Below are 20,690 nucleotides of genomic sequence, written 5' to 3'. Positions count from 1 at the left end.
GAATTATTTACGCTAGTCATCTCATTTGCGTATTTCGCGAGAGCGAGAGACACGCAGCTTACTGTATACTAGTCTCTTAAGCCCGCAATGCGGGCTCGAAGTAAATCGATTTTATTTAGTTTAGCGATACGAATGTCTTCTGATTAATTGTTACACATTTACATTCACAGAGAAAAGGAGCGTTGACTTGATTGTCACGTTATATAGCACGACGTTTAATAATACAGACTCCATTATAGAGTTCGCCACGTCACGTTTCTAACTTGTGTAACCACGAAAAATTTTCAGTCACGATTATAAGGGGTGTGACCACGTAAAACATGTCACAACTCTAAATTATGTGACCGTGAAGAACGTTCAGTCACGACTCTAAAGGGTGTGACAACGAAAAACGTTCAGTCACGACTCTAAAAGGGGCGGCCACGAAAACCGTTCAGTCACGACTCTATGTGTGTGGCCACGAAAAACGTTCGGTCACGACTCTAAAAGGGGTGACCACGAAAAACGTTCGGTCACGACTAAAAGATGCGACCACGAAAAACGTTCGGTCACGACTCTAAAAGGGGCGACCACGAAAAACGTTCGGTCACGACCCTAAGAGGGGTGACCACGAAAAACGTTCGGTCACGACTCTAAAAGGGGTGACCACTAAAAACGTTCAGTCACGACTCTTAAGGGTGCGCCCAGGTCAAGAGTTCAAGCTAGTCGATTCCAGGGAGTGTTCAATTGTTCTACTGTTCGGCCGACATTATTAGTCTGAAAAAATCTGAAAGGGTTCCTGGCAGATATTTCGTAATAATTTCCAAAAACCAAATAACCTTAGAAAAATTTCCAAGGAATTGAGACTATTAATACTGGCCGAACAGTAACGTTTGAAACACGTTTCGGCACTTGAAGCAAAAGCCCGCCCTCTAGCGCTAAAAGGCAACCAACGTCCGGTAGCTGGCGCTGGTAGGTAATTTTTAGTAAGGCACGGGTCAAGTGTCAATCATAGCGTGGGGTCACAGGTCAAGTGTCAACCCTTGAGGGTGTGCCGCGGTCATAGGTCAAATGTCAAGTCTAGTGGGTGTGCTCATGTAACAGGTCAAATGTAAAGTCAAGTGGATGTGCCCTGGTCACAGATCAGGTGTCAGCCATAGCGTGGGGTCACAGGTCAAGTGTCAACCATAACTTAAGGTCACAGGTCAAGTGTCAACCATAGAGTGGGGTCACTGGTCAAGTGTAAACCATAGCGTGGGGTTACAGGTTAAGTGTCAACCCTTGGTTTTGTGCGGTGGTCACAGGTCGAATGTCAAATCACGTGGGTCTGCCGGGGTCACAGGTCAAATGTCAACTCTGGGGGCGTGCCCGTTCATTTATAGTCAAGTCTCGGCAGATCTGAATGGTGTGTTTCGTTGTTGTACAGGATGTTTACAGATTTTGTGGAAAGACAATTACATCTATTACTTTTGAACGCGTAATCCAATTTGCACCAAATTTGGCACACACAATCTCGAAGGTCACGACCACACCTGCCCAAAGTTTCAAATTTCCATCTTCAAAGATGGCCCCTAAAAGTTACCCGAAAGTGGGCGAACCGTAAAAGCGGTTTCCGAAGCTAATTTGGCCGCGAAAAGTGCCCAAACGATAATCCAAAAATTTGGAACCCATCTTATCGTGTCCCCCACATATAATTGTATCAATTTTGTAAGAAAACGCCAGTAACTAGTTTCATCCGACCAACGTATGCGACGAAATGCATACCCCTCAAAACGATGAATTCTGCCACCCTGAAGAACATTGATCGCCACGATGTCAATCAGAATCCTGCAACCAAAAGACAGGTCACAATGCAATCCCAGGTGTCTCCTGGACACGTTAATCGAATTTTATAGCACAATTTTAAAAAAGCCTTGCAGAGGAAGGCGAAAGTCCGCGCACTTAAATTTACCCATATGGTAAACAAAAAAACTAACAGCCGGAGGCTGTTTCAAGGTCATGTTGGGAATAAAAATTCCGAATTTGTCGTCACATTGGACGGGACACTCTGCTGGCTTCAAAACTTCAACAGGACAAAAATAATTTGCTGCAAAACCGATCGAAAGCAGATTTCAAAGCATGGGTCTGAAAAGAAGGAAAAGTTGTCTGACTGATTCCTGGTGGCAGGTGCAATGACGGACCGTGAAGTGCGAACATTGATACCTGTTGGGTCTAATGCAAAAATAAACTTGAAGTACTTTATGGACAGTGTTTTACATAAGTTGTTGGAGGTCAAAATTGCAAAGAAGCAATTTGTGGAGCCTGACAAGGTTTGGATCCATCACGACGCGACATTTTCATATACGACCGTATTTACCCAACCGGACGCCCAAGATTTAAAGGCAAACCCCGGAATGACCTCGATATCCTTTTCTGGGGTGCACATTAAGTAACCTGACACCAGTCCGATGGAATTTTTTGGGTTTGGATGCTTAGAACAACGCTTTTTCAATGGAAGAGATAAAAAATGTCTGTTGTTTGGAAACCCCTTTCACCGATTCCTCCACTTTGAGGTCACTTTTTGCGCTCATTTTTGAAGATAGAAATTTGAAACTTGGGACATGTGTGACCGTGATCTTGGGGATTGCGTGTTCGAAATTTGGCGCCAAAACGGATAAAGGGTTCGCAGTTTACCCATAAAATTGTCTTTCCACAAAATCTGTAAACACCCTCTGTAGTGTTAGTCAACGTTCTGGAAACGTTTTAGCACTTGAGCGAAAAACTCCCTCTAGAAACGAAAAATGCAACATAGTGGCCAAAGTGCCGCTAGGTGACGATAGCTTTGACAATGTGAGACACGTGTGTAATCAAGCGCCAAGTTCAACTGGTAACACATAGACACAAACACCACTACACAATTCTTGGTTCTGATAATCTCCAAAGCCCGCCATGCGGGCTCTAAGAAAAACCTAAGGATATTTTATTATTTTATTACGAAAAACGTTCAGTCACGACTCTAAAGGGTGTGACCACGAAAAACATTCAGTCACGACTCTAAAGGGTGTGACCTTGAAAAACGTTCAGTCACGACTCTAAAGGGCGTGACCACAAAAAACGTTCAGTCACAACTCTACAGGGCGTGTCCAGATCAAGAGGCGTAGTCAATTTCAAGGAGTGTTCACTTGTTCTAACGTTTTAAAAACGTTTAAGAATTTGAAGCGAAAAACCGCCCGCTAGCGCTGAAAAACAACCTACATCCTGTAGGTGGCGCTGGTAGGTAAATTAAATTAGTAAGTGTCAACCATTGCGTGAGTTCCCAGTGGTCACAGGTCATATGTAAACGCAGGGGGGGTGTGCCCAGGTCACAGGTTAAGGGTAAACTCGGGGGAGTGTTCCGAGGTCACAGGTCTAGTGTCAATTCTAGTGGGTATGCCCAGGTCAAAGATTAAATATCAAGTCTAGTGGGTGTGCCCAGGTCACAGGTCTCGTGTCAAGTCTAGTGGGTATGCCCAGGTCAAAGATTAAATATCAAGTCTAGTGGGTGTGTGCCCAGGTCACAGGTCAAATGTCAACTCTGGAGGGCGTGCTCGTTCATGTGATCAAGTCGGATCTAAATGCGTGCACCGTTAGTTAGTCAATGAATTCGAAACGTTTTGACACTTTAGCGGATAACGGCCTCTAGGAACGAAAAATGCAACATAGTGCCTTAACTGCCGCTAGGTGACGTAAGCTTGGACAATGTAAGACACGTGTGTAATTTAATCATAATCAAGCGCCAAGTTCAACTGGTAACACACACACACACACCACTGCACAATTCTTGGTTCTGATACTCAACGAGGATACCCCGTATCACCAAAAATTTGCATAGTGAGATATATGAAAATGAAGTGAAACGCACAAATAAACCCTCCAAACAAATATAAAAAAGTAGCGTCAGAGCGATATAAGTTTCCTTTAAAATTATCTCATATCCCATGACAATTATGTATCTTTGACCCTTGACCTGGATCTCAAGGTCATGAGGTCAAAAATATTAACGTCCTTGAAATCTCCGTCAAATTTTCTTTAAAATGACACCCCATTTGACAATTATGCATTTTTTGACCTTTGACCTCGTCGTCAAGGTCATAAGGTCAAAACTATTAACATATTTGAAATATCCGTCAAATTTCCTTTAAAATGACACCCCACATGAAAATTAATGTCCAATTTAATGTCGACCACACCCCCTGGCGCCGTTGGGTGTGGTCCGATTGACCCAATTTCCGAACTCGACCGAGAACTAAAAATTAGAAGCACAATGGCGAAAACGGGGTTTGATTATGTTGACTCGTTCTGGAGATATCCTGCTTACGGACAGACGGACAGACGGACGGACGGACGGACAAAACGATCACAATAAGTAGCTGACGCTACTTAATAATTCCACTGTATGTACATGTGTATTTATTTTTATCTACATAGATATTTATGTTACATCATAACATCCATCCTTAAATCATTGCATTAATTTAATTTGTGCTTAAATAAATTTATTTACAACACAAATTGCAAAACTTGTCGACATTAGGGTGATGATTAGAACAGGCCAAAACTCGTCCGAAATTCATTTCGAATAAACATATTGATAGCTTACAAGATGTAATGCTTATTATCGCATTTTTGGTTTTAATTTATTTAGCACCTCTAATAATAGGTTGGAATTTAATTTAAACCCAACTATGAATTCACGACCTTTTATATTCGTTTGCAGGTGCACAGTTAAGCAAATTAACTAGCTGCTGGTTTAGCTAAAAATATCTATGGTACAAATAAATATGTACGTACGTATGTAAATGCAAATATAGAAAAGTGATGGACATATCTATGTAGTATATAGATACATAAATATTTTGCAATTTTTTTAAATTTTGTGTAATTCTAATAAACTATTTAAAAAACACATTATTCTCAACAAATAATATAGCCAGCGTACAACCTCGACCATTGGTGATACGATTAATATGTAAACGACAATAATGTAACGACATTTGTGTAACGACATTTATGTAAACGATATTTATGCTACCCGACACATATGTAAGCGACCAATATGCAAACGACAAATATGTAACAAATAGGATTTCGAGAATTTTCAAAACGACAAAATCAAGCATAAATATCGTTTACATAAATGTCGTTACACAAATGTGGGTTATATATTTGTCTTTACATATTTGTCACCCCGTTGCAAAATATAGCTTCCACTTCAAGTATACATATTCCTCTAAAGTTTCAATTCCTTAAATTCGTAGTGTGGAAATCAAGCCCATATAGCCCAGTAGTACAAAGGGTATATATACCCTTTGTATAAAAATATAAAGTATATTGTATATTTTTATTTAAAAAAATTCCTATTTTTCAACTATTTCCTAAGATCCGGGTTGATTACGTATGTACCTTTGAAATTACAAACCAAACTACATTTTTGTTATGTTACACACAGTAAACTTCTCTTCCATGAATATAAAGCTTTGTAATAATACGGATCCGTGCAATCAAAAAAAAATTTGCGACATTTTTCCTTGTTAATTTGCATCCTAAATTTACCCAGCATTGCTTGCTCCGCATTATGAGAGACGATTTATGATGCAAATCAACAAGGAAAAAATATCGCAAAAACATTTTCATTGAGCGGATCCGTAAGAAGTATTGCAATAACACATTCAAAACTTAGTGCAAATTCACCAAAAATTAGCACCTCTTACACAGATTCATGCGTCAATCAAGCGCATACTTAATTAAAGCCATCCTATATTAAGCTACATAATCATAATCGGTTTATCATTCGTTCTTTCAATTATCCCACCAGAGCAAATATTTGTTTCTTCAAAAAATTCTCAACATCAAGTTGAAAAATGCTTAGAGTTATCTCAGTGTTTCTAGTGGTCACCACATGCGCCAAATCTGCCTCCAGCCATGCTTTCGGAGAACTCTCCAACCCCTCACAGAATATAGATTCTACCAGAAGAATCGATCTTATGTATTCGAGTGACGCTTATGGAAGAACGGGGAGAGCCAACCAAATAACTCGGTGTACATTTGGCCCACCTGGGGGATGGCACCTCCGCATCATCATCATCGCCACATTTCCTGGCATCAAAAAATGATGATGAAAGCACATAGGTGGCGGTGGCACCCCCATTTGTGCACCAGAACACACCATTCTGAGCTGCGTCTCCAAATTTGATGCTCTACGAGGGTGCACAAATCGGGGTGCCACCGCCACCTATGTGCTTTCATCATCATTTTTTGATGCCAGGAAATGTGGCGATGATGATGATGCGGAGGTGCCATCCCCCAGGTGGGCCAAATGTACACCGAGTTATTTGGTTGGCTCTCCCCGTTCTTCCATAAGCCTCACTCGAATACATAAGATCGATTCTTCTGGTAGAATCTATATTCTGTGCAACCCCTGCAGATCCAGCGTACTTGAGGACTTCAAGTGGTCGATGAGCATCATGGAAACGCTTTGTGGACCCGATCGGCACAACGATACAATTTCTCAAAGATTTTACGCATGTTTTAACGATGAAATAATTCCGGTAAATGAATTTGCAATTTTATAAATTAAGCAATGGTAAAAAAATCACTTTATTAATTCGTAAATTTGTGTTAAAGGGAGCCACACATTTTAAGACGTGTCAAACCCAAGTGTTCGGAGTACAGTTGGACACCGAGGCTAATATCGACACCGTTTGTGCAAACTATCAAATTTCGCACATCCCATTTGGCGTAGGTTTTCATACTTCAGTTGCTTATCTGATTTTTAACTATTTCATTTTATGAATTGTGTGGGTATACAAATTTCACCCATTCAATCGCAAATTTTAGGAATATTTCCTAATGTGTGTACTGGACCAGCTTTCATTAGGACCGACCGCATGCGAACATTCTGCACTGTGGAAAATGAATGTAATTCAAATATTTTGTGTTAAATGGATGGTTCATTACTCAATTGTCTCGTAAATACATCCATTTGCATATAATAATTCAGGTTTGTCACCGACTCGTGCTGGGGCCAATTCGGAAAAATATTCGAAGCGAGGATGCCGCAAATTGGTTTGCCAATTAATTACTTTAAATTAGCCTTAAGGCGTGTTTATAGTTCACATTATCATCACTTCACTTTCGGTCAGTTCGAATTTTCATTGACTGGAAAAAATAATGGCCATGAAAGCAAAAATTCGGACAGGTCGAGTGATGTGTTAGTGACGTGAACTATAAACACGCTTTTATTGTGTATATATTAATGTCTCTGGTTTGTGAATAAAACTTTATTTGAATACTGGATATATGTTGGGTTAGGTGAAATTATTTATTGTGCAAGTTTTATGGGACATCTTCAAGGTAGGGAAACATTTGTTACGGCTCGGGAATTTAATGCTCTTAAAACAGCATACATATGCATGATTAATAATCATTCATTTTTACACAATTACTATATTTTAGTGGTTCGTATTATCTATTTTTTACATTAATTACATTTATTTCTCCATTCTATTTCAACATTTATTTGTTATGTCAGGCATCACTGAATTTTTATATTGACCTCATTTGTATTTAAACATTTCAACAAGTTGCACAACTTCTCAGAACAAATGCGACTGTCCGGATCTACACTTAACAATTGATACACAATCTTCACTACTTTCTTAAGCTTTCCCCCACAACAAATATTTAAATACTTGCGTCTCTCAGTCCCACTCAAACCTCGCAAATTTTCAAAGACTGTAGATTTATCCGAATTCTTGTGTAAAATTTCGACCCAAACTAACCCCAAACTGTACAAATCCGTCTTAACCGTGTACCTCAAACAATTCCTCATTTCCGGACTTTGATACAGATAAGTCCCCGCCACCCCAACGTTTCCATCCTCTCTGCTCATCACTGCCAAACCAAAGTCGCCAATTTTATACGTCAACCTCCCAGACGATTCTTCTACCTTACAAAATATATTTCCAGGCTTAATGTCCCGGTGAATGTAGCCTTTCGTATGTGTTCAGATTCCTAATATGTAGAAATCTGAGTTATAATGTATAGATTGTATTGCTGGTTTAGTTTGCATTTAAGATGCAGATTTAGAGAAATTAACATTGCTTTTACATTGATCTTGCAGTATATGCAAATCAGGCATGCAAATCAATGTTTGCACGGAACAGTGCAAACTCATCATATGCAGATGAAGTTGTCCAGCTTTGTAGTTTGCTAAACAGGTAGAAACGTAGTATTTAATGCATGCATGTATTTGTTCCAATGTTGAACAAACAATTGTATTTATGTATATCAACTTATTTTTAGTCGGAAAATGAATGTAAGATTTAGCATACACGGGTGCTTGTCGGTCCGTCCTGCAGTATAAAGCCAGCCACGGACCAGACCCGAAATAACATCAAATACTTGTCAAAGCCTTACAATCTCTGCACAAGACTATTTCGCATATCTCAACTTGCCTCAAAATGAGAAAGTGAGATTGCGAATTAAACTATGTATCACATTACCCCAAGAAATAATAAGTAGCTAATACAAGAACACAGTATATATTGATTTTAAACACAGTAAATAAATCTCAACGTTACTAATGTTATAAATATTAACCTCTCTGTGTCCATTGTAATAATTCCCAAAACTCCACCATCATCATTTAAACTTACACAAAATCCCCCATCACTAGTTTCTCATGAACAAAAACATGGTCTCGCGAACTCCTTAGGTAGAACCCAAAATAAATCGTTCGAAAAATGAGTAATTAGTTAAAGTGATATCCTTAAATTAGTAAAAAATAGTGCTCCTATTTTAAGGGGGCGGGGTAGACAAGAGTGAATAGCTAGTTTATCGAACTTTAGTTGAAAATGGGTAAGCTTGACGAATTGCGGGGGGTGAGGGAAATGATTAGCTTTAAATTGAAATTCTATTTTGATGAGACTAAGGATCATGCTAGCAACCCAATGGACCTCGCAACCGTTGATACATATCTTCAAGAAGTGAGTTTATGGTCTAATAAGCTGGACGATGGATTCCAGCAAATTACGATACTGAACCCAAGCGATCTAGATGACGATACAACAGCCTACATGATGTTGTATAAATATGTGCGTCAAGTGTCTGTGGCGCTGAGAGATGTGAGAAACAAAATTAATCCTGTAACGAGTGCTGGCATTCCCACAAGCACCACAGTCAGTACCAATGTAAGATTGCCAAAACTGGAAATTCAACCATTCCATGGAAGTTACTTGGAGTGGACAACCTTTAAGGATTCTTTCGATGCAGCAGTTCATTCCAACAATTCCTTGTCAAAGGTAGGAAAGTTCACTTATTTAAAAGCGTTATTGAGAGGGGAGGCTGCCCGCTACACTGCCGAGCTGCCATTAACTGACGCACATTATGACCACGCATTGAAACAATTACATGATCGATACGAGAGCAAGCGTATGATCAGGCCCCGTTCTAGGCGATGTGGCGCCCTAGGCAAAACGATAATGGCGCACCTACGTGCTTGCACCATCGGCGCTCGAAAACAGTTTTATGTACTACACCTAACTATCTGTATATAACCGTACACAAACTTGCATTTTACACTAATTGAATTTACATAAAACAGCATATTTTAGACAAGTTTGATTAAACATCTTTAATTACTAAAAACATAATTGAATATTGTTAAGAAACAGAAGCCACATTATTTCTAAGTTTTTGAAGCTATGCTTATTCAAAATTTAAATCATACACCAATGGAAAAGCGTAAGCTGGTTATCCCCGACTTTGAGGCGACTAATTTCAAGTTGCTCATGCTCAGAAAATTAGCGGGCACATACTTTTTCGTTTTGCTGAATTCTCGGGATTACGAATGTAGTAGAATTTCAAAATAAAATTACAGCCAATACCCGATTTTTTAATGCTATATGTATATGTTACAATTTTACCATTTTAAAAATTCAGTACAATTTTGCTTAGAATTCGCTGAAATTATACAAATTATTTTTTTTTTAATTTTGAAGAGTTGATGCTACAAGTTGATGCTACAAGTTTTTCTGAATCTTTAGAGGCGCAAAACACTATTTTTGTTTGATTTAAACGATTAACAAAAATGGATTTTCTAATATCCGAGAAGTTGTTCTTAGCAAACGTTCTGCATATTTTTCTTGATCGGGTTAAAATTTGATAAATGCGATGAAAGTTTTCAAAAATCCCGATTGTGGCTGAAAATTTATTAAAGAATTACTCCATACATATGGGAAAAAATCGCATTCAAGTGTACATAGGTATGTTGGCTTATTTCTGCGAGTGAACAATTTTAAATTAGTCCGGCGAAAATCGGAGGTAACCACCTCACAGCGCTGTATTGTAAAGTGTTACGAAGAAATTGCAGTTTATTCCTAAAATTGAAAGTTTCGAAAGTTGAAATTTGTGAATAACTTACAAATAAAATTTTGTAGCACAGATTTGAGTGAAAGTCAGTTTTTATGTTATTTTCCACAACAAATTTTAAAATTCCGCATAGCCGTTTTTATCTAGGGTGTAGGGGCGCCTGCCGGCGCCCCTCGACAATCTTGCGCCCCAGGCGGTTGCCTAGCTCGCCTATACCTAAAACGAGGCCTGCGTATGATTGTGCTCGCGACGCTGGATAAATTTTGTTCACATCCGCGAATAACAGCAACAGCAAAGTCAGTCAAGGCAGTCATCGATTCAGCAAATAGTTGCATAAGGTCAATGGAACTCCAAAATTGCGATTTGGATGCATTCTCGGAACGATTCTGCGTATACCACATTACAAGCAAATTGTATCCAGTAACAAAAGACTTATGGGAACATACACTCATGGACCACAGCTTGATAAAAGTGACGGATTTAATGGAATTTCTAGAACGTCACGCATTGGCATTGGAAAACAGTGGCCATGGATCAAGTTATAGATCAGAAAAGAAAACGGGAAATGTTTACCATACGCAAGCGGATTATCAGAACTGCAAATTAGGCTGTCAAGATTCACATCCGATGTACAAATGTAAGATATTCTTAGATTCATCAGTTCCGGAACGATGGGCAATTGTAAAGGATCTGAGATTATGTTTTAATTGCTTCAGTATGGGACATAATAGTTTCAATTGTGATTCAGACTCAAAATGCAATAAATGCAAATCTCATAGTGGTTTCCTGCATGGAAATCGTAACCAATTTCAACCCTTAAATGATGAGGACGTACAAGACGCCCAAGATTCTAATTAGGTCAAGAATGGTTATTCAACAAAGTCCACCGAAGGTGGCATCAAGAATGAAAAAATAAAACTTAAGTTAAGAAAAGTCCACCGAAGGTGGCATCAAGAAATAAATCAATTTAGCCCAAGAAAAGTCCACCGAAGGTGGCATCAAGAAATAAATCAACTAAACTCATGAAAAGTCCACAACAAGTGGCACCAAGATTGCTTAAGAAAAGTCCACATCGCAGTGGCATCAAGATATTAATTAAGTCCACAGTAACTGGCTTATTCAAAATCATCCATTAAATATGGCATCAAGAATCTATCAAGAAAAGTCCGCGGAGGAGTGGCATCGTGTCCAGAATTGGAAACAAATCAAGAAATTGAAATAGTGTTAAATAATGATAGAATTATAAATCTAATTATAAAATTAATATTGCTTTGGAACTTGTTAGTCCAAGGGGGCCGGAATGTTCAGATTTCTAATATGTAGAAATCTGAGTTATAATGTATAGATTGTATTGCTGGTTTAGTTTGCATTTAAGATGCAGATTTAGAGAAATTAACATTGCTTTTACATTGATCTTGCAGTATATGCAAATCAGGCATGCAAATCAATGTTTGCACGGAACAGTGCAAACTCATCATATGCAGATGAAGTTGTCCAGCTTTGTAGTTTGCTAAACAGGTAGAAACGTAGTATTTAATGCATGCATGTATTTGTTCCAATGTTGAACAAACAATTGTATTTATGTATATCAGCTTATTTTTAGTCGGAAAATGAATGTAAGATTTAGCATACACGGGTGCTTGTCGGTCCGTCCTGCAGTATAAAGCCAGCCACGGACCAGACCCGAAATAACATCAAATACTTGTCAAAGCCTTACAATCTCTGCACAAGACTATTTCGCATATCTCAACTTGCCTCAAAATGAGAAAGTGAGATTGCGAATTAAACTATGTATCACATTACCCCAAGAAATAATAAGTAGCTAATACAAGAACACAGTATATATTGATTTTAAACACAGTAAATAAATCTCAACGTTACTAATGTTATAAATATTAACCTCTCTGTGTCCATTGTAATAATTCCCAAAACTCCACCATCATCATTTAAACTTACACAAAATCACCCATCACTAGTTTCTCATGAACAAAAACAGTATGCACGTAGAGGAGTCCAGTCGCAACCTGCTGAACGATACTGATCTCATCTTCACCATGTTCAGGGTATGCTTGCAAATAATGTTTTAAAGTAGTGTGACATAGTTCCATCCGAATAAATATGTGACTCAAGGGCGAACTTTGGGTGGACGTCATGGAATTATTGGAATCCGCGATCAACTCGTTAATATACTCTTCTAATCGAGACTGTGTTAAGACGAGTTGAGTGCAGTCTTCCGCTTCTGCCCAGCAACCATAGTAACGAACGACATGGTCAGACGAGAGTTGGTCCATGATTTGCATTTCGTTAAGGAGAATATTCATAGAATTTTGAAGACTTGTGTTTCGGGTAGATATGGCCGATTTAGTTGATGATATACCGGAAGGGCCACTGCAACTTCGAAGCGTTTTTGCCATGTCGATACATTTGATAGCGTAGCCGGTCGAGCGACCAATTGCTACTTTATCTTCAAATTTGTATACTTTTCCAAAAGATCCTTCTCCCAAGACAAAAAGACAGATTAAGGAAGGGTTGCTTTTCCAGGGAGGTGTTAAATGAATAATTGGGGGAGATAGGGGGTGAAGGGTTTGCAGTTCGGGAAGGATTGGTTGCAGTGGAATGTCTGCCGTTTAATTATGTAATAGAAAATTAGTGGTTTAATTGAGTACAAACTAAATGATATATGTAAGTAGATGTTTAAATAGTACGTACAGTATGTTACGTATTTAATGATACGATCGCATTTTCTTTATATCGACATGATTTCGTAATTTAAAAATTTTAAACTCCGTCCAGAAATCTAGAAGGTATCCACGGTCAATTTCCTTGTCGATATTTAATGTCACAGACAGGTCAAAGGTCAAGATTATTTTTCCGAGAAAAGTTGAGGGGTCTAAAAAAAGTTATGTTTTCATACATACATACAGGCTGGATATACAAACGTGTATTTCAGTTTTCGATTTTTAGCCGTAGCGATTTTAGACCTCAAACCTGTCCTTGGCGAAAAGTTCCTGATAGCGTCAAAAAAATCGTACACGGTCCGCCCAAAGCTCATTTTTCTTCAAAACGCATGCCGCATCCGATAAAAAATATTGCAAAGTTCAAAATTATTATCCACAAAGTTTTTTTTACCCCTCAAATTTGGTCGGAAAAATAATCTTGACCTTTGACCTGTCTGTGACATTAAGAATCAACGACGAGAAAATTGACCGTAGATACCTTCTAGATTTTTGGACGGAGTTTTAAATTTTTAAATTATGAAATCATGTCGATATAAAGAAAATAAGATCGTATCATTAAATAAGTTTCATACTGTATTTATACTAATATGCACGGATTACTTGATATTGACCTAGCCGACATTTTATTCTTTTTATGTCTTCTAGTGAAGACTGCAACGCAAATTCCGATCATAGTTATAACCACGATGGCAATGACAAAAGCCGGTGCTTTCAATGGTAGGGGGTCAAGATTCCGTGGTACAGGGAAGTAGGATACTGTTGATGCATTAAAAGTCCAAAAATCGTTAGTTTTCATCACAAATTAAGGTGTCGTGTCTGAATTGCATATTTACCATTGTTTTGAACGTCTGCCCCGACACAATTTGATACATTGCTTATTAGAATACATTTTCCATCTGGCTCGCAGTACGTTTCATTGCTCGAACAGTTAGTGCCATGTATCATTAATTTTTCATGGATTTCTGTCGTCGTTGGAGGGTCAATGGTAGACGTAGATGTAATCGAACACATGATTTCGTCGTCCTCACCATCCAAGCAATCATCCTTTCCGTCACATATCCGGCCAAAGTTGATACACTTTTGATCACCACATATAAACCCACCAGAAATACACTTATTGTCACAAACACTGAAGGAAGACGTTTGGTCAGCCCACCTTTCTCTATTACTCCTTTGTAAGGGAGTAGCTAGAAGATTATCATGGTGCAATGTTCCTGACTTAATTTCCGTCTTATTACGCTCACAATCGAGATTTTCCCATGTATCAATACAACGTCATAACGGAGCATATGGTCTAACAATGGAACCTTTTTTCAAGCTACACGAGATAAGCTTAGTGACTTATACGAAAAAATCAAGCTAAAAATTAGAAATGACGTGGTACTTATCTTTCCGTTGAATGGGCACTTGGAGGTCAAATATTTGAGGGCAAAGTTCACAGTAGCGGCCTGTTTTTTTCTCAAGCGGGCGAGCGAAGGAGTGAAAATTTTCTCCGTCGAGGTCACTCCGCTCCCTTCACTCTCGCACTAGTTTAGTATGCAATCAATATGCATTTCCAAAAATATACAACGAAATGTGGCAATAAAATTAAGTCAACTTCAAGGATTATGATTTCTAATTAATTAATACATTAATTATTTAATTAGACTCACTTATAATTTATTGAACCCATCGTCACTCTTTTATTACGGATCGGTGGATAGTAGGATTTTAAAAAGCAAATATAAAATTATATGAATTTATGCACCAATTTATGAGATTGTGAAATTTTGTCAAAAATAATATGCATTGAATGAAAGTGCGAGCGTGCGAGAGTGAAGGGAGCGGAGTGACCTCGAAGGAGAAAATTTTCACTCCTCCTCTCGCCCGCTTGAGAAAAAAACAGGCCGCTACTTTGAACTTTGCCCTCAAATATTTGACCTCCAAGTGCCCATTCAACGGAAAGATAAGTACCACGTCATTTCTAATTTTTAGCTTGATTTTTTAGCATCAGTCACTAAGCTTATCTCGTGTAGCTTGAAAAAAGGTTCCATTGTAAGTAAAATTTCAAAAAGATTCGGGAGCTTGCATCTCCGTGTAGTAAACGTTTCACACGCTCCTTTCGACACATCGTCGTCTACACCGCATGCGAGGAATTTGCCATCGATTACGGTCCAGGTTACCCTCATTGTAAGTGCGGTGTGCTGGATTGTTGAACAACAATCCATTAAACCCGGGTGCTGCCACAAACTTTTAGGTCGTACAAATTTGGCAACTGGTTTCATTCCTAAATTATGCACGTTCTTACCTGAAATTTATGTAGAAATTGTATTCCAAAATATAGTGTTCACTTATATAAAATCGAACTTTCTCCAAATTGAGTATATATGCTGCAATAATTTAATATTTATGTAATGGCGTAATTACTCAATTTTCATGTGTGTAATATGTGAAACGTGCGTATTTTAAGACATATGTTGTAATACCTTGTCTCAATCTGCAATGCTCAATTGATAGGCAATCTACCGAGTTACTCGGAGAGGCATGGGTATAACTAAATACCACAAAATTCTTACAAAACTGGTATAAATTATTATACTTTTATTAAGTACATATTCAACTCCATCATAGTATATTCGCAATATATTCGCATATATTCAGAATCAATTATTTACTACTCAGGGAAAAACTATGTACTTCTTATCCATCCGGTATAAGTCGATACGAGTATATTTTTTCAGATTTTTTTCAGTTTGTGTATGTTTGTAAATATGTATACATATGTGTATGTACTCGCAATATAAATTGATTAACGACGAATAGTCAAGATTTGTCCTTACTGGATTAATTTCGTGTGGAAATAAATATATTGTCGAATCCACCTATGAAAGGGTATAAAAATTAAACATATTGGGAAGTGTGAGCTTATGGAGAATGGGCGGATGTGATAACACACAACATATGCATAAGCGATAAGCAATACGCTCATATTACTGCCTCCTGTGCAGGCAGTTTTGCGAGGAAATTTTGTCACTTTTACGTATCTACATATGTATATAAATATATATGATGTAGAGTTGAAGCATTGATGAGTGATTAAGCTTAGCTTGTATAGAAATATATACTTCAAATCTGCATTACATACTTTAGTCAGGAAAATGTGTAAGTCATATACATACTACTCACTACATATATCATTTACTCTATGCACATAATTTCATTGTCGTATCCGCTCGCACACCGAACTAAAACAAGTTCACCCATTCTAAAAATGAGGACTTCTTTAATTTTTTTTATTGATTTCTGTGGAGCATGACAATTTTTAAGGAGCATAAAGCATGTAGCAAATTTCACAGGTTAGAGTATTTCACGACGTAAAGATTAAAAATTTAACGGCATAATATTCTTCTAAACTGTTAATAACTCTTAATGTATGTGATGTATGTATGTATGGATGCATATCTGTTCAGGCATGTATTCTTAGTCGGGCATGGTCATGCGGAGCCCATGCAAGCTGACGGCTCTGCCCGATCAAGAATACATGCCTGAGCTGTATATGTAATTATTTACAAATCTGAAAAAATCTCATCTGTCGTCGATGTCAGTTATTTATGGACTAACCTTAAAGCGCGCTAAAGTCACGAATCAGTAATAAGTAATTACTTCAGATACGTTTGCATAAACATTCAGCAGCCAATCCTTTGGAATCTCTTAATTTACACTTCCTTAAATTCGTCACGTGAAATGAAATGAAGTCTAACCCTGTGTTACACTAAAATGGCATACAACATTTTTAACTTTCAAAATTGCATACATTCCTGTTTTCCAACGAAGATCCGGGTTGATTGCGTAAATACTTAGAAAACACAAAATCACACAAAATAAATGTTTGTTAATTTGCATCCTAGATTTGCTCAGCATTACTTACTTCGCATTATTGGAGTAAATTGATGATGCAAATTAACAAGGAAAAATATCGCAAATAATTTTGATTGAACGAAACGGAATATATTATTGCAATAATACAAATAATGGATTCAAGATTTAATGGAAATTCTCCAAAAATTACTGCCTCCTACCAGGGTTCGGAAAAACCCAGGGTTTTATTCAAAAAGTATCGACCCAGGGGTTTTAATGGGTTTTAATGGGTTTAATGGGTTTTATTGGGTTTTATTAGGTTTTACTTAAATAATACACTGAAAAAAATTTTCACAACTATTGCAACCCAATTCCAGTCATACATATACAAATCCTTGTCCATGTTAGAATATGTACGTATCTGTTCATATTAACTGATGACAATTTAATACCATTTGGGACCATAATTAATTCTTTTTCCTGAATACTACCTCTCATCATAATGAAATCCAAGTTGACCAGAACGGCAAAAATCTTGTCTTGTAAGCAGTTCATGTGAAAATGTCCCCCATACGACACATTTCCAAGCATACATATTGAAAATTAAAATATAAGCTTTTTCTACCTCCAACAGAACCTAAATATGTCCCTATTAGAGAGAAATTCAAACCAGCAAAAGCTTCCAGGGCTTTTGTGGTTGAGTAAAAATTCATAAAACTTGTAAAGTTTTTCAAAATTTAATGTTTCCAAATTTAATCATTTTTAACGATCTCAAGGTGCATTATTACTTCTGGAAAAAATCGAGTATTTATGGATAACGAAATACATTATTATGAGCAGCAAAAGTATATCCGTAAAAAGAACTTGTTATGGTCTAGAGTAGTATTAAATAATATATGATCAGTTAACCTACTCCGAAATTACTTTTCTGTATCACTTGAAACCTGTGATGGTAAGGGATGGATTCGTTGATTTATTCCTGGTTTCAAAACGTACAATATTAAAGAACTAAACTGCTTAGCTGCCGTAAAACAACTTCGTCTCACGTATGATAGATGTTTCCAGCTTTTAGAATATAGTTTTAAGGTAAAACCCAGTTAAAATCCATTAAAACCCGAATAAAACCCATTAAAACCCAAATAAAACCCATTTAACATGGTAAAACCCAATGGGTTTTATTCATTAACAACCCATTAAAACCCATTAAAACCCAAAAAACCCAACCCAATAAAACCCTGGGTCGGAATACCCTGCCTCCTACACAGATTCCTAAATACATGCGTCAATCGAACGCGTATTTAAAGCCCATCGAGATTAAGGTACACAATCACAATCGGTTTATCAGTCGTTCGTTGGATTATTCCACCAAAGCAAATATTTACTTTTTGACAAACTTTTCTACCCCCAGGTTGAAAAAAAATGTTTAAAATTATCTCAGTAATTCTGGTGGTCGCCACGTGCACCAAAACTGCCCCCAGCAATTCTTACTGGAACCTTCCTCCTGTCTGCCAACTCAGATTGGGCGAGGACTTTCAGTGGTCAATTAACATGTTGGAAACGCTTTGTTTTCAGCACAACGACACAATTTCGCAAGGGTTTTACGCCTGTTACAACGATGCAATCATTCCCGTAAGTGAAGCAGCAATTTTGTGTAGTGTGAATTTTGAGCGGGTGTTTGTCACACAGAAAATTGTGCAAACAAATTTTGTGCAAAATTAAGAGTCATTCCGTAAAGTCTTAAAAACAATTAATTAACTGGCGAATATGTTCTATAGGGCGCCACACATTTCAAGACGTGTCAAGCCAAAGTGTTCGGAGTGCAGTTGGACACCGAAGCTAATATTGACGCCGTTTGTACAAACTATAAAATTTCAGAAACCTTACTAAGCGTGGGTTTCCATACTTTCATTGTTTACTTTTTAAATAGTTTTTTTTATACTTTTGTTTTACACTATTCTAACATCTTACCAAATTTTAGGAATATTTCGAATGCCTTTTCGACAAGCTCCCGGTAGGACCAACCACGTGCAAGGATAATACACTGTGGAAAATGAATGTAATTCAAATATTGTATTTTATATCGTTCATTATTCAAATCTCTAATAACTCGTGTATGTGATTTAATTCAGGTTTGCCACAGAATCGTACTTGGCCCAATTATACTCTACTCAACTTATGTATGTACTGTGCGGGTGGAGCTTGTGAAAAGTGACGTCAGCTTCATCATCCAATCAAAGATTTTCTCCATATTATTTGAACTTAAGTGCGGAAAATAAGCTGTCAAAACAAAGTTTTTCATCAACACATCAATACTAATTGTTTGTTTTTAACAAATTGCAACTAAAATTCTTATGGTTGACACACACATATCATTAAATTAATAATATCATAATGCTGCAGCCACAGTTATTACACAACCAAAAACCCCCAAGGGCCAAGCGAACTACAATTACTAGTGGAACTCGAAAGATCATTCGAAATGTGTACAATTATTTAAAAACTTTAGATGAACACGGACCAGATGAGAATCATCAACTTGCATTTTTATCCAATGGGAAACGAAACGTAAGTACTACAACTGGACGATACTTCTTCGACTAACCTTAATATAAGAATAGAAGGTTCAAAATCCAATTAATTGATTTCTACCTTTGCTTCAGATTGCAGGGATCGCAGCGTCTATGCTAGGAATCCATGAAAATTCTGTGAGAGGTTGTATTAAAAAACAACCTAATCTAAACACCCCGCCTCGAAAAAAACGAAAAACGAAATGGGAAATTGATGATTTCGATCAAACCGCGATACGAAATTTGGTTTATAGAAATTTCGAACAAGGTGCAAATATGCATGCATACATTTTAATAAATCACTTCATTAAAGATTTATAATATAAATTTCAGGAGCACATATCACGCTACAAACGCTCTTAACCGAAATTAATGAGAAAATCGACACATTTATTGAATCACCCATTAAAATTAGTATTCTACGGATTATAATGCCTCAAATTGGATTTGAGTATAAAGTGTTCGATCACAGATTACGATTAATGGAAAGACAAGATATTGTTGAACAACGTAAAAACTATTTGAAGTAAGTTTTAATTATCGTGACTCATATAAAATCGATAGTTATTGAAAACGAACCGTCATATTGCATGCTTGAATAAAACATATTTAATTTGTACAACATGATCATACTCTTTGTCCGTGATATTAATTTAATTATTGATGAGCATTGCTGAACTTAATCCCTATTTGACTAGATTTTTAACAAAAATGTAAAAGATGATAAACTCAGTCAAGCGCAATTTATTGTGTTGTGTACAATTTGTTGTGTATTTTAGACGAAAGAAAGAAATTGATGCCACCAATAAAAATGTAGTGTTTTTGGACGAAACTTGGGTCAATAAAAATCACCAAAAGCAAAAGGTTTGGACCGACGGCACCGTCAAATCGACACCAAATTGCAAAATCGGAAAGGGTGATCGTTTAATTATCACGCACGCTGGATCCAAGGACGGATTCGTGCCGAATGTTTTAAATATCTTTTGGTCAAATACCGGACAAGCGGATTACCATCAAGACATGAATGCAGAATATTTTGAAAAATGGTTTGTTGAGCAACTTTTAGTATCATTGGAAGAGCCAATTGTCATAATTATTGATAATGCCAAATACCATTCAAGGAGGTACTATTTCTAACATTGAAACTGCATGATAATTATTAGCATGTAAGAGTTGCATA

Source organism: Folsomia candida, unplaced genomic scaffold, assembly GCF_002217175.1.
Source record: "Folsomia candida strain VU population unplaced genomic scaffold, ASM221717v1 Fcan01_Sc001, whole genome shotgun sequence".
NCBI lineage: Eukaryota > Metazoa > Arthropoda > Collembola > Entomobryomorpha > Isotomidae > Folsomia > Folsomia candida.
Note: the sequence above shows the minus strand (reverse complement) of the source record.